The sequence below is a fragment of the Trichoplusia ni genome, chromosome 6, assembly GCF_003590095.1.
Source record: "Trichoplusia ni isolate ovarian cell line Hi5 chromosome 6, tn1, whole genome shotgun sequence".
Lineage (NCBI taxonomy): Eukaryota > Metazoa > Arthropoda > Insecta > Lepidoptera > Noctuidae > Trichoplusia > Trichoplusia ni.
In genome coordinates this window covers 9,530,114-9,546,405 of record NC_039483.1, presented here as the reverse complement: position 1 = coordinate 9,546,405, position 16,292 = coordinate 9,530,114, and positions in this window count along the sequence as shown.

Sequence of the window (16,292 nt, the reverse complement as noted above, 5' to 3'; positions counted from 1 at the left end):
TGAAAGTCACGAGGACGTGTCTAACCGCAACTAATTAATACACTGCCTGCGTTACACCGGTGTTTGTAGAATCGACAATTTCGTTTCATTAGCCGATGGAAAATTTCGAACTGGTTTCGAAATTGACGAGCCATTATTAGTGAGCCTTCCCTAACTTTTTAATTAGTTATTAGCTTTGGTTGAATTTTTTGACTGATTAATTAGCAGTCGGATCCTTTTGTTTTCTCGATTCATCATTTTAAATATCTAACATTTAATTTTCAATTTTATACGTAACATACTATGAAAGAATTTTGTTGTAAAACCTATCTCGACCCAAAAACTAGGGAACTAATATTTTAGTGAAAAACATCCACGGAGGCAACCATATTTGTTTGTGACCATAATGAGTTATCGCTTACAGGAGTGAAAATCCTGGATTCAGAGACTCAATAATGCAAACGCAATACTTAGTTACAATATACGTAATTTATTAATCGCGATCATACCAACAAGGAAGCCGAAAAAGATAAGCTTACACAGCACTAAATAATTCCATATCGAGTCATAATGATTAATAATATTCAGAATTTTGTTGATGAACAATATTGCATAATATTATATTAAAAACGACTACGTCGGGCTTCGCGGCAGGGCCCAGAAATATTGCTCGTAGTAAAATTTATTGCACCAAAAAGTATTAAAATTAAGGGATTACTCCGCCAGTTGCATGAATATCATTTTTCATTAACGTGCGAGAGGGTTTATTATTGAAGCGCTCGTTATTATGTCGTATAAAATATCGTATTTAGATATTCTTGTGAGAAAACTTTTAAAGGTATTTTAAAGTTAGGATAATTTCTAATAAGTTGAAAAATAAAGAGTTATGTTCATATTTGTATCGTTGAGCTTGCTGCAATTTGGGGTTTTCAAATAAAGATTATGATGTGATTGTTAATGAAGTTAGCGTTGACATAAAAAATATTATTTGAAATAATTACTGCTGATTTCGTCCATTACAGACGTAAAACGGTATGGATAGAAAAAATATTCTATTGTCTTAAAGATACTGGAGAGTCAACATAAGTAACGTCGCGAAGTAACAAGCCCTTAAAAATAATGAGTGTATTAAAAAGTTCTTGCAATAGATACTTATTATTTTTCAAGGGTAGGTACTTATTGTTTGACAAATAATATTTTTTCTTCAATTGTCAACATTAAAATACATTTATAGGACAAGATACTGGTACTTTAAACAAATGATAAGTCGTCGAAATGTCCCGACTCTGATCGGCACTAACGAGCGAGTACTAACTATAGTTGAATACCAACGAAGATGCTAATAATGACTATATTTTTATATATTATTTGAAATAACACTACTTTTATGGATTTTATCGCGGTTAAATTTTAGATTTTAGCTCCCGAAGACGTTTAGACACCATTGCAGGTATCATGGTCACGGGTAGACTAACAATCTTTGTTAATCATCGTCTAAAATAAACTTATTAACTAATAAATCAACTATTATTTAAGTAGTAAGCTTGATATCAATTTGTCGAATAATCCTTAACTAGCTATTGTTTTATATTTCAGTCTCTCCATAAAATAAATTTAAAAATCCTTCCTCCCTACGTATTTAAACAGTTATGTTGAAAGCCTTAAAATCCACTGCCCTAATCGAAAAGACCTTAAAAGAAAAAAATAAGGGCTTAGGCTATAAAAAATAATCCTCTTACTCGAATTAAGGTATTTTTCTCAACCTTGAACCCTCATCGAGGAGCAAGCAAAGCACGTACTTAATGAAAATTGAGCGTCCGAAATCTGTAATCAAGCCTTTAATCTTTTGAATCATGAGTCGAGAGCTAACTTTTTAAATTTACGCTACTTAGCTACCGTCGTAGCAACAATAAGTTCTCTCATAATCGAGACATAGCCGGCCTATTGTCGTTCCCGTTATGGCAGGTTGTTTTGATGATTAATAGGGGAATATCACCCTTTTAGGATAATGATGGGTTTTAAGATTATGAGAACTTTGGGAACAGGTATTAGTAGGGTGATATACTATATGATTTTAATTACTCTAGTATTGTTACAGTGCAGACACAACAGATAAACTCCTCGTGAGGCTCCTTAGTACTCGATAACAGATTTGTTAAATAACAGTAAGTAAATATATCGAGTGATTTGAGAGTACGCGCCTATTAACAACAATGACGCGTACATAGTTTAATGTGAGCGGCTCCATATTTTTGTGAATATTGACAGTCGTAAATACCAGTGACGTATTACGTTTTACTTTCAAATTTTAATTTGCGTCGACAAAACTGATGGGAATGAATATTCATTTTAAAATTATTTTTATACTGGCTGGAAATTGAATTTAAATGTCGCATGGAATGTTTAATGTGACGAATAAATTGGTGATTATATATACTCTGTCGGTTTAAGTGGTTATAAATAATAATTGTATTTATATTGTTTTATCTGATTTATTTTGAAGTAAAATATACTGTCATTGCGATTCATTTTCTTTTTGTTTTTTAAGTTATTGAGAACCGAATTTATTGATGCAGTTCTAGTTTAAGACTTTTTTCTATGTACTTCTCTACTTTAAAGAAACAAAATTTAAATGTTCTTATCCCGATAAATCCGTAACTTCTTCATTAGTCTATCGTTTCAGATTGAAATTGTAATGTTAAAAACTTACTTTTACTATTTCCAAAATTTAATGAGGCAAGTAGTGTCAAAATTTTTGTGTAATTTATGCAAGAATATTCTACAAAAAATCCCTTGTAATGCATTGCTGAATTTCTAGTTTTTCGCAAAATTTGGACATATTTTGTTCTCTTAATTAAATGAAAAAATGTTTTAATTTTACCAAAAAGTGTTCAAGTGCGAGTCGGACCACTAATGCGTATTTCCTCTTCAAATGCAAAAATAAAATGTATCCTAAATGCATTACGTAATCGATTCTGATCATTAATGAAGTTTAACTAGTTTTAATGAGAACCAGACCATAACAACATGAGCCAGAGTTGCTTCGATCTCTGTGCTTGCTAAGCAGGATCATGTAGCAGTAGTTCCTAAGTACACGCGACTTTAAGCTCATTCTATAACTCTAGAACTACAGTCCTCATGAAGTACTTCGATACGACAAAAACTTGTCATAGGGTATAGTAATTTAATCATTCTGTACAGATTCATTTAAGCTAGCTATGTACTAATTACAAAAGTCTTAGGAACCAGAAGTGAGGACAGGTTTTTAAAAAGAAAGCACGGTTACGTCACAAACAATTTAACCAAATCATTACAAAGATAACTTAAAGTTAATACATCAAACTCTAATTACTGCAAAGGAATATGAATGGCATTTATCGAAATAACAATATGGCTGCTATGCTGAATAAATACAACGAAGGTCACGGAGATGTTCCAGCGAAGCCAGCTGACACCGGAGAGAGCGTTGCTAAGGACGCTCCGTCTTTTATAGCGGACTGCTTGTCAAATCCCAGGTTCGAAAGAGGTTTCACTAAGGATCTTGAAGGAGGTTTCACTTTGAAAATGAGGTTTCGTTAACAAAAGTTTATATAAAACTCCCGGTCTCAGTATTGTATTTTTGGACTGCCCGGATAGCACAGTGGAGTACTACACCAACCTAAAAAGACCACCAGATCCACGAATGCTGATGTTATTGTTCATGTGACTCTAAATTTTGTGAAACCCCCGCAAAACAAGGATTGTTTTTTTATATGATTTAAAATATGGACCATTTGAGAAAAAATGAAATTCTATCTTTTACAATTAGTAATCAAGTCAAAATTTTGAGTGCCGATAAGTTTGAAACCAATGTTTTTGAGCAAAACTGAAGTAATTAGGAAACTTTACGATACGTGACCCGTGAAAAATATTGTATTAAAAAGGTATTATCTCACCTTCGATACAATATAAGCTTAAGGAGTATAATAAAACTGTTCAAGTTGAGACAGACTCATGGCTATGAGGGTTCCGTAAATTTTGGTCTAAAGGAATAAAGCCGATCGAACTGCGCAAAATAACAGAAATAAAACCAAATTTCGTATGTCCAGAATTTTTGACCGTAAAATCATTTGTTTAACTCCGATTTTTATAATCATTTTTTTATGGCGACAACAGAAATGTATTATCTATGAAAAATTCAAATGCTATAACTGTTCATTAGACATAGCCTTGTAAAGAACGAAAAGACAGACACTAATAGGATTCAGTTTCAAACCCTTGCTTACGTTACCCTAAAAATCACTAAACGAAACCACGTTCCCAATATCAGGCCGCAAATTCTTCATAACATAATGAAAGTTCCCGCGCCCTCCGAGGAGTGATAACTCGTGATCCCACCTCTCCTAGAACATAATCAATTATTGAACATCTCACAATATTGTAAGCAAACAGCAAAAAGCTTTTAGCTTCGCAACCGTATTCGGGAACTCAGTTAAATTAAACTTCCCCGTTTAGATTCCTTTTTGGGAATAAAAGAAATTTTTCGTTCTAATTGGTTTGTTCATGAATGACTATTTTTGTTTTGTAATGCTGGTATAATTGACCTTAGAGTTTAAGTTTTTGTAAAAATATGTAGAAAAGTGTTTTGGCGACATTAAAAAAGAGATTAATTATAAAAGTATTTGATTTTATAGAAATTATGCTTTCAAACAAAGATTAATAACAGAATTTTTGAGTATACTACTTCAAATAACAATAATAATTATAATAATAACTATAACAAGAAAACACATAGCAAAAGTCTCTATATTTAACGACAAATATATTCAAATATGACTCTAGTTTCACAAAACAAGCGTTGTTAAGCTTTTCTTATGAGGAAGATTATGAGCAGCAAAGATTAAGGCTGGGGCTATAAAAGCGCGGCTGTACTAGCTAGGAATTAATCCTATTACACTAATACCGCATAAGGAAGGTGGAGGGAAGAATGCAATATCTAGCTTTCGAAACTGTTATATAGACCCAGCGTCAAAGAGCCGCGAACACTTTAATACTATATTATAATAATAGGACAGGATAAAATGTAAAATTTTTTAAGAATAATATCTGTTAACAAATATTAGTTGGGCTATCAGAAATATGAGATAGCTAGTTATAGCGATGAATAATGGAAAAGTATAACATTGAGCTCGAAATAATTTGTGACTAGGGTAGGGAATGAATTATATAATATGTCGTTAAGGGGATGAGTTTCTTTTTTACTGTGTACCCAAACGCTAAAAATTGAACAATAACTCTGGAGAACTACTGTCTTACCGTCTGTCACAAGGCTGTATATCATAAAATCTTAAAGAGAATTTTCCGCTGATGATGTGCCTCTGTTGCCGCTGTAGCAAAAAATACTATTATACTATCCATTTATTACTTCTAGGGGACCCAGTTCCGTAAGCCTGTTGCTGTCTTGTATTTTACCGGTTTTTTTTTATTTTGAGAAATATTTATCTTCCTGACTAATCACTTACATGAAATTGGAATATCTTTACAAACCCATAAACAGATTTAAACTCAGGGATTAATTCAATAGGAAGAAAGCCATTATTTTTAAAACAAAATAATTATTCGCTACATCACGTCCGCAACGTAATTAAAACGGTTCATTGTTTTAAAATAATTGACGTAATATTGAAGTTGTAAATATTTACTCTTCATTATTACATTTCATCGTTAACAATATCCCTTATAAAAAGATAAAATGGATCAATCGTTGTGGTCTAGCGGTTTCATAAACGGATTCATATGTACATAGTTGCAGGTTCATACCAAACAAATACTTCATCATCGGCCTAGCCTTTTTCCTAACTATGTTGGGGTCAGCTACCAGTCTAACCGGTTTCAGCTAAGTACCAGTGTTTACAAGGAGCGACTGCCTATCTGACCTCCTCAACCCAGTTACCTACAATACCTCCTGGTTAGACTGGTTGTCAGATTTTTCAAGCTTCTGACTACCTGCAACGACTGTCAAAGATGTAGAAATAACAGCCGGGACCCTCAATTTAACGTGCCTTCCGAAACACGGAGGAATCGTTATGATAAAGATGGTCACCCATCTACGGACCAACCGCGTCAAGCATAGCTTAACCTGTGATCGAATCACTTATGCGGTTATAGCTTAGCCACGAGCTCCTCAACAAATACTTCAGGAAGTTTATTTTCTATCTTGGGTTGCTTGGGATTCGTGCCTAAAGGCCAAAAGCGTGACTCTATCGTTGAGGTACGGCTGTCCGTCTGTCACCACAGACACGTCACCAGATTGTATCGCAAAAACCGTGATGGCAAGACGAGCAAAATTTACATTAATTTCCTTCTTGTTATGATTATTGGTTTTTTACACTTAGAAGCGTGGACGAATAATGATAAAACTGGATATGGATGCCATATATATATTCAACTAGCTGTTGCCCGCGACTTCGTCCGCGTGGTTAGAAGATATAAGTTATGATTTATACCTGCCCTGTTTTTTTCACATTTTCCATTGTATCTTCGCTCCTATTAGTCGCAGCGTGATTATTTATAGCCTAAAGCCTTCCTCGATAAATGATCTATTCAACACAAAAATATTTTTTCAATTTGGACCAGTAGTTCCTGAGATTAGCGCGTTCAAAAAAACAAAAGAAACATTTCAGCTTTATATATTAGTATAGATTATCAACTACAAGCTACAACCAAGACACTCGTGAGCAAGACGACTACAAAGACTGGTGTTATAAGAAGCGGTCAACTGCAAGTCGATTTCGCGACTTGAAGGGTTCTGCACAATTAAGTTAAAAATAAAATGCACCAAAACTAGCCAGCCATCTTATGACTACTGTCGTTAGTTAACCTCGATTTTAATCTTAAGAAAATATTCTTAAGATTTCGAAGGGACAGATGGATAGAAAACGGCGAATTAGTGGTTTTAAAATTAAGTATCTTGGTATGAAATGATAATGGAATTCTAATAACCGGCTCAAAATGTTATTATAATACAATACGAAAATTACTGAATTCCCTCTTGGTGACATTAAGCGAAACATTCATTTAAATTTTAACTATAATTCACAATCAATATGCTATTCATTAATAGAACAATTATAATTTATAGTAGCATCATCATTATTAATATCGTTATTCCATTGCCGTTTCGAATTAATTGAATATAATAATATTATTAACGAATTAATGAAACGAGTTAATTCTCAAAATAACCTAGTTAAAGCTTCAGTATGGTTGGCAACACAATTATAATTACGTATTGAAATTGAACTTTACTGCTTGGTAATAAGAATGCTTTTATGTTAATAAGTTAGTAATGCATGGGTGATCCGTTTGTGTTATTACAATAGTAATGTTTAAATGTGAGTTTAATATTCTGTGTGAATTAGTATTTGACAAATGAGTGATTTTGGTCTTAGTCTGCTAATAAATAATGAGTTCTAGCGTCAAGTGTTGGTTATAATACGACGTCTTTTACGTTCTTTCAACCAGTTAAAAGGGAGTATCCCTTTTCTGGACAACGATCTCACCAATTTGACTAGTGGCTGTACTATCCACTTGAAGTCAAAAAGCGTGCCTTGTTTCCAAAATTATGAGAAGATTAGTCAGTTATATTCAATGAGACGAATTTGTTGCTAAACTACAACTGCAGAAGTTGATCAATAACAAATTAAACTAAGCTTGATTTGGTCCGCGCATAGGTCTATGTCATAATAAGTTTCTCCGTATTTCCGAAAGTGCGTTACGGTAGTCGGTAAGTTAAATTGTGGGTTTCCTACATCTATTTTTAAAATCTATGACAGTCGCTACATGTAAACAGAAGTTATAAAATCCGACAACAAGTCTTACTAAGGAGTGTCGTGTTAAGTTAAGCGAATACAGATAGGCAGTCACATCTCGGTACCTAGCTGCATCCAGTTAGACTGGAAACCTACTCCAAACATAGTTGGGAAAAGGCTATGATGATGATGATGATGATGCCTCTGTACATTCAAAATGTATCCTTATATCTACTTATATATCCAGTCTTTTTATATCCAATATATTCCGATACTGAAACATAGTTTTACATAAGGTACTTGTTATCCAAAGCGACATTATAGGTTTATGATAGGTAGAGTAACATTTCTGAAACCAATTGTGTCACAAACAATAGGTTCCGATGACAATCTCCCGCCTTTAATACAAACACAGCACTGACAAGACAACACAGTTTAACTAATAAATAGGTAATAAAATGATTATTACATGATAATATATTGCCGTTATAGGGATTCAAGGCGTTAATCGGGGTTTTCGTCATTAGCATCGATAGAAAAGTATATTTTTTGAACACCTGTCAATTGTTTTTTATAATAGTAGAATAGTAGAATGGAACATTGAAAATATTCCATTCCATTAGGATTTCGTTTATGAAACAACGAAAATTGAACATTAATTTCTGCGTATTTATACGTAATCACGCTACAGGGCTTATTGCAATAATGAACTGTTGAAAACGGATATCGAGTTCACAAAATAAAAAAAAATACTATTAATATAAAATTTATTGAATTTATCATTGTCTAAATAATAATGTTGAATGTTTTGGGTTTCATAGCCATGAACATGAAATCGTAAACCTGCATACGAAACCCGTCAATTTAACAGCAAATACATTCGATTTCTGCGCTCCTGGTAGCATTGAACATTTTTATTCAGTGTGTTGACGCTCAGTTGATTTTGTATTCAACCACGGCATCATCTGCACAGTTTTTTCAATCCGAATCATTGAACGGGTTAATCTCGTTCCGTAAATTCATTGTTCGCGGTGAACGGTTAGGTGAGCCGGTTTAGGTTTCGTGCGTGTTCAATTTACTCCTCTAAAATCCACGTTTATTAAACGTTATGGTTTATCATAAAAGTATATGTACCGGTTTTACGTATGCATCTATAGCGTTTAGGCTAGGTTAGGCGTAGGTAAAGGATTTTCGTGTTATGGAATATTTCATACATAAGCTGCGTCGAAATTGGGGCTGTGTTTATTCAGAATCAGAATCAGAATCTTATTTGTACAGAATGTAGGTATTACAAATCATTGGCCTAGCCTTATCCAACTATGTTGGGGTCGGTCTAACCTTTTTTTTTTTTGTTTTTTTTGTTTTCCGGGGGGAAATCCTCATGGACTTCCTCCGCCCGGGGAGAGGCGGAGGGGTGTGCCGGACTCTTACCGGCTAAAAGCCCCGGTGTGTCTCCTCGCACGTGGGCACGCGGGGCCGCGGGAGTCGAAATTCTTCCGCAGCCCCGCACTAGTGCTGGCCCGGTCAATCCGGGCCTCGCCTCGTGCACGGGGTAGTGAGGTGTTTGCCTACCCCGTGCACCGCCTCAGAGGCGCGCGCCGACACTCGCTCGCGCCTCCGCCTCGGGTCCATGGAATAGGGGGCGGGGGGCTTCCCCAAGTCCCGCGCCTCTGAACCCATTCATGGGGGCTGGAAGAGGGCGTTGTCCGCCCTCCTCCTGCGCCCGGTGCGCTTTCTGCGGCCGGGGAAGGGAGTCGAGATCTCCCTCTCCCGCTCCGCAGCTTCCTTCTGCGACATCACGTCCTCGCAGATGGACACCACGGCGTCCCACGACTCTGCGCTACCGACCATCTTCCGCACTACGGCCGGCAGCGACAGATCGCCTCCTACTTCATTTGTGAGGACACGGCGCTGCTCTTCCCAAGCCACACACTCGGCGAGAGTGTGTTGCGCCGTGTCCTCCCCGCAATGGACGCAGTGGTGGCACCGAGCGTCCGGCTCCCTGTTTATGCGACACAGGTACTTGCCGAAGCAGCCGTGCCCCGACAGCACCTGCGTCACCCTGAACGACAGGGAGCCGTGCCTTCTCCCGAGCCAGTAGTCGAGCACTGGCCGGATCGCCTCGACGGTTGCGAGGCCGGCGGCAGGGCGCAGATGCCTTTGCCGCCATTCCGCCACCAAGACCTGACGGAGCTCTGCTCGGCGCAGTGCGATCTGTCGCTGCACCGGTCTCGAGCCCCGTGCCCGCTCTTCCTCGCGCCATCGGTACAACGACGCGAGTACTTCCGCCTCCAGGTCCCAGGGCGGGGATCCGGCCAGGGGTCGGTCTAACCTAACCTAACCTAACCGGTTTCAGCTAAGTACCAGTGTTTTACAAGGAGCGACTGCCTATCTGACCTCCTTAACCCAGTTACCTGGGCAACACGATACCCCCTGGTTAGACTGGCTGTCAGACTTTTTGAAGCTTCTGACTACCTGTAACGACTGTCAAAGATGTAGGAATAACAGTCGAGACCCACAATTTTACGTGCCTTCCGAAACACGGAGGAACTCGTTATGACAAAGATAGTCACCCATCTACAGACCAACCGCGTCAAGCATAGCTTAACCTGTGATCGTATCACTTAGGCGGTTATAGATTAGCCACGAGCTATGGTATTACAAAATTATATCAAATAAGTCATGTCCTTTTAAAGGTTGAAATGTTTTACTCAAGACTTTTCAACGAATTTCATCAGTATCAGTATAAAAAATTCAGTGTAATACAGCTTAATTTAATTATTAAAATACGAGTCAACAGTTAAGTACTTTATCCTTGTGTCTTTAGGGTTTCTCAAGCATTTACATGCACACACATCTAAATAAATCCAAATTTACAATAATCTGTGTCAAACAGAAATTGCAAGACAGAAACACTCTAAAATATTTGAACCCAATATCCCCCGTACCACAAAAATTACAACTTAACAGATAATGTTTAAAGTCTAACATACATAGACATTTTGTGTAGAGAAATCGATAAATCATATTTTTTATCCGAACAAGTCACGACATGGATTAAACGTTGTACGATCGTAAATAATTGTGCGGAACGTCGGTGCTGTTGAATGTTTTAGCCGAGTACATATTTGCCGGGGGAATGATGCAAATAGCGGGATATCTTACTGTACAGTGTAACTGCAGCCTTAATAGATACCGTCTAGTGTTTAAGCATTGAGAGTAGCACTTTATATGAGTATAGTGTCTACATTTTAAGTGGTTTGGTGGTTGAATGGTTGTTGTAAAAGTGGGATGCAGCTAGATGTACCTACTATAGTGCCGTCTCACTTCCACAATGATGACATTTTTACTTCCGAAGTTCATGGTACAGGGATTTATTTTTAAAACAAAATTGCCTGTGACCTACTCAATATACGAGTATGTTGCATTTATTTTTACTGAATGTCACTGTTACAAAACAACAAAAAGACGAAACTGTTCATAAATCTAAAAACTATCAACGTTTCAAAGAAACTATAACAAATGAAAATCGCAATAAAATCCAACAGCAACAAAGAGATAACAGAACTAAATACATAAGCCTGAAACCGGAATCCTCTTACACACGAGTTGCTATACCGAATCCTAACACATCTTAACACTCCATTTTTTCTATTCACTTTAAAATCCGACAACCTTCCTCCGAAATGCAGTCGAGCGAATAAATCACAACAGTTTCAACTGAAACGCGTTTTTGGTTGTATTGTTTCCTTAAACCGCGGAAGTCATTTATCTTCTAAGATATACATAGGAGTCGGAAAAACATCGGAAAGATTGCAGTTTGCGGGAATCTCCGTACAAACAGCCAGGACAATTAATGGACGGCCATGTTGGACAGATCTATGTAGTTTTTCCGAAGGCAATTACCAGAGAAAGTTTTGTAACCTTGGATGTAACATAGTTAAGTAATGAGTTTTTGTGGATCGATGACGTCATAGCGGGGAGATATGTTGGGCTTTTATTCGAAAAAATAAATTGTTTTTTTTTTTCATCACCGTAAGCGGTTGATTGTTGGTTTGGTTTAGACTTAAATGAGTGAAATACGATATTTTTGTTTGGTTAACCTTCGTTGGTTCGCTTTAATTTAATTGTGTCTATTTATTTTGATGTTTTTTTTAATTAAAAAGGAAAAATGACCAACGATTTAGTGTGATTCTGTAGGTGTATTTAGGTTTCCGTGCCCACAAAGTAAGAACAAAACCTTATAACTGAGGCTCTGCTGGCTGTCCGTGCTTCTTTCACCGTCCGTCTATCATCAGGTTGTACATCGTGAACCGTGTGAGAATTTTAACGGTCGAACCGTTAAAATTTCCCCAAATTTTTATTAGTTCAGAATCATCATAATTATTACCAGCCTGGTTTACCACATAGCTGGGTATAGACCTCAAACTTTACTTGCCATTTTCCTCTCTCTTGTCAATCTCATCCATACTACTTGTCTCATCCATTTTACTTTTGCTCGGTCATCTCCATCCTTTAAAACTCATACACCTACATAAAAACAAATGAATATCATGTATAACATTTTTGCTCCACCGCCTTAGGATCCAGGTGCTATTAGTTTCGTCCTAATGACTTACTACCTCTTGCAAATTGTTTCGCGTCATTTTCAATTAAAAGTTCCTGACAAGGGTACACCGTATACAGCTTAAACTACTTCGATTTGTTCATTCGTGTCGAAATAATAAGGTTATAGAATTACTTTAGTTAGTTTTGAGGTTCTATTCAGTGGACTAACGTGTTAGGACTTTGTTTGATACGTGCCATGGATGATTATCAAGTGTCTTAATAGAGCCGACTTTTTCAAAATTGTGATATTGAATACTATGTATTTAATACACATATTCTAAGTCTCCTGAAAATCTTGTAAACCTCGGTCAATGCCGTCCACAGCAGTCAATCCTGATGATAGTTTAGGAAATACAATCCTCCCATATCTGATATTCCCCGAAACTCTCCATATTTCGATTTATACCATGAATACTGGAATATGTTCAAAATACCTTGAGACAAAGCAGAAAACTATAAAAACCGTCCTCGATATTTACTACATAACTAACATGAGTACATAATACAACAAAAAAATTTATTTTTCTTGCAACACAATAAAGTGTTCACACGTCAGACCACATGTGAATGAAGGCGGGAACAATCATTACTTTCTTGAGCCCGCATTGTCCGCACGACAAGGGTACCCCTTTGATCAAACCTAGGTCCTAGCTCGCCTTGTTATCTGCATAGCTTCAAAGGAATAGCAAAGAATACCTGAATCGTACCGAATAACATGGATGATATAAATAGACAAGGCTGTCGTACAGAAAAACTCACATGGTCGGGAAAACTAGTTTTTAGCTTGTATTGTTTTCTGTTTTCAAAGTGGGTTGGCATGCTACTTAGTTAAAAGAAGCTAGCTGCCCTTGAGTTTCTCGGCACAAGTTTTGTACACATAAAAATTAAATAAACATTTCATATCCCTACTTATTGTATCCTTAGTCAATTTGCAGTATAAAACAAAACAAGCGAAAAATTATATCGCTGGGCAATATTAAATATCACCAGAAAAAAACAACCTGTTTTACTAATACTTTCGGTAGCGTCACTGCGTACCTACGGTTCCAAAAAGCAAAACGAGTTCCGAAATTTTGAGATACACTGCAATAGCACAGCGCTAGTCCGAAGCCAAAAAACGAGACTGTCATACGATACGGAACGATCGAGTGTACAGCAGCACGGATTTTAAAAAGGTATTGAAAAATGACAAAATAGACATAAAACTGGGAACTGACAGTTTTTAAACATATCCAAGTTATATTCAGTATGTATACTTGTATTCGAAGATTTGTCTTTGAAAGCGATTGATAAATCATTTCATCGATAAAAACCGGTTTGCAGAATTTGGACTATAGAAAAAGGTAATAACATTAAAAACTGTAAAATATAAAAACCGTGATTCAGCTTTTCCAGGAACCCTATTTAATCAATTAGGGACGAATAAAGATTACATTGTATACTGTAATAGCGTCTATAGACCCGACGATTTCCAAACATGATACGGATAATAACGGAATAAAATCTTTTTCCTCATTCCTCCTTTCTTCGGTAGTCATAAGAGTTATGAGGACAAAGGTTTATTGTTTGATATTCTTGCTTATTTTGTTGTCGTCCTGATTTCCTATTTGTTGTTAAGAGTTAATATCATTTATTCTTTTCTTTCAATTTGAATGTGATTTGATTTGCTTTAGGGGTGAATATTTTGACTACCAACCGAAAAATGAAAATAAAATCTTTGCCCTACGCAAAGACTCAACGTGATACTTTCCACATATCTGTAGGTATGAGTTACTCTGACCAAAAACCTTATAACATCTCAATATTGCTAGGAAAAGCTTGGCAAGGGAAAATACCACCTTAGGGTGACTGTAGCACACATTATGAAGAGCCAATATAACCGGTTGACAGGGGTCATGTTGGATATTTATAGGCGGTTACTGCTACTCCATTGAGCACACACGCATGGCCAGTTGCCCTAAAAACTTACTTCCCCAAAAATGTGAACCACTGAACTTTAACAACTTAAGCTATATAATTTTAGCTCATGGAAAATAATCAATTTTAAAGAGGGTGATAAATATTTAAGTGGAAGGCTGACGCTTGTTTGATTATTTGTGAACATGAGTATCGTATCACGGAATGTTGAGTATGGGAAATCTAACAAAATCACCGTGAGCGTTGGTCGTTATAAACCCGTCCCTTCAACAAAAAGCGTACCTATATTACTAATCGCCTTTCCCCATAATCAAAGCAGCTTATATTTATGTTTCCCTTAACTTTTCCCTTAAACAAGCCATTATTAAATAGTCTTTTTGATGGAATAAACGGAATATTTATGTTCGATTGCATTTACAGTGGCAAATCCGGACAAATCATGTTATAAGCGGATATTTGGGTCGGAAATCGGACGGCTGATAATATTCGGTGGTGGGCAGTTATTCCCACTGTAAAAGCGAACATGATTTACTGGTTTTATCCATTTACATCATGTATACTATTGTGTTTGCAGTTCTGTACGCATTTTTAATAAGGGTTACGTATAAATTATACAGTAGGTACCACTTTAAGTTAATGTCTGTTCTTGGAATGCTTGAATTTTATCTGTTTGGATTTTTTTAAATAATACTTATATAAAATAAACTATAACTAATAATAGTAAGGGTCTATAAATAATGTGTATTTACAAAGCAGTCCTGCTTTCTGCCTTTTCAAGTATTTTGAGTTGTACAGTACAAGCTAATAGAAAATACCAATAAAAGAGAGAATAAATCCGGAACGTATTCGTATGCCAATTATCTGCATTAGACACATTCTCAATACATAAAAAACAGACACTTTGCATTCCAAGCCACCTTAAGCATTAAGACTTCCATTCTCACATAAAAGAATTTCTTCTTACATTTTAGATATTTTTTCTCGTGTTCATCCAGTCATTAAAATCGCTCGCAATAAGAGTGTCCTTTTGAAGGGAAATATGAAAGAAACGTGTAAAGAATTATTTCCTAAATTAATCGCCGGAGATCCGTCTGTGACCTATTTTGTTTGGGCAAAAATGTGGGTTAGTTAATTGACCTGTCAAAATGGCGTGCGAACCATCGGAGTGGGATTAGTAACATTAATAGAAAGCTGGTGATAGGACAGTTATCTTCCCGATCGAAATTTGTTTTCAATTTACATTCATTATATTCAAGGAACTTTTGAATCGTGGCCTTAAAGTGGAAAACTTAAAAATGTGATCAATTAATCCTCTAGATAGGCGGACCGTATTTGAACTTCAATCCAACCGCAAATGGCAGTTCAAGTGCAGATTGAATGCAGTTGACATGACTGCAATTGAACTGCAGTCGAAATGCGGTCAGTAAAGCCTAAGACTAGATACTCTTTTTTAATATTGTCAATTTTATTTTTTACATACCAATAATACAAGGTCTAGCTTGGTGATGTATTTAATTTTTTTAAATGTTGTAGGTTAACTTTATTCTACAATAGAATCTTAGCTGAAACGCACTAAACTATAAAAGGCCCATGTCATATGTATCATTTTTACAAATGTGATGAAAGTATTTTTAAACCGCACCTTATTTGTTACCTTTCCGAAACTCATTCCACTGAACAATGATAACAAACAAATTTTATATTAAAATAATTACGGCTGCTACGTCACTCAGCAAAGGGTTACCTATAACTAATCTAAGTTAACAAAGCTTTCTAATTAAAACTTTGGTTTTAGATGGGAACAATCGGTCGCCCGCGGCATTCGTTTTCAGTAATTATTCTCTTGAAATGGTAATGAAGTAAGCACTTAGAACATTTTGTGAAACCAAAACGAGAATATTGATTTTATAAGAATAATGAGCTAATGCTTCAGCTGACTTTTATGTGACTAGACGTCTTTGTAATTTTAGAATAATATTCGCAAGAAACTAAGCCTAT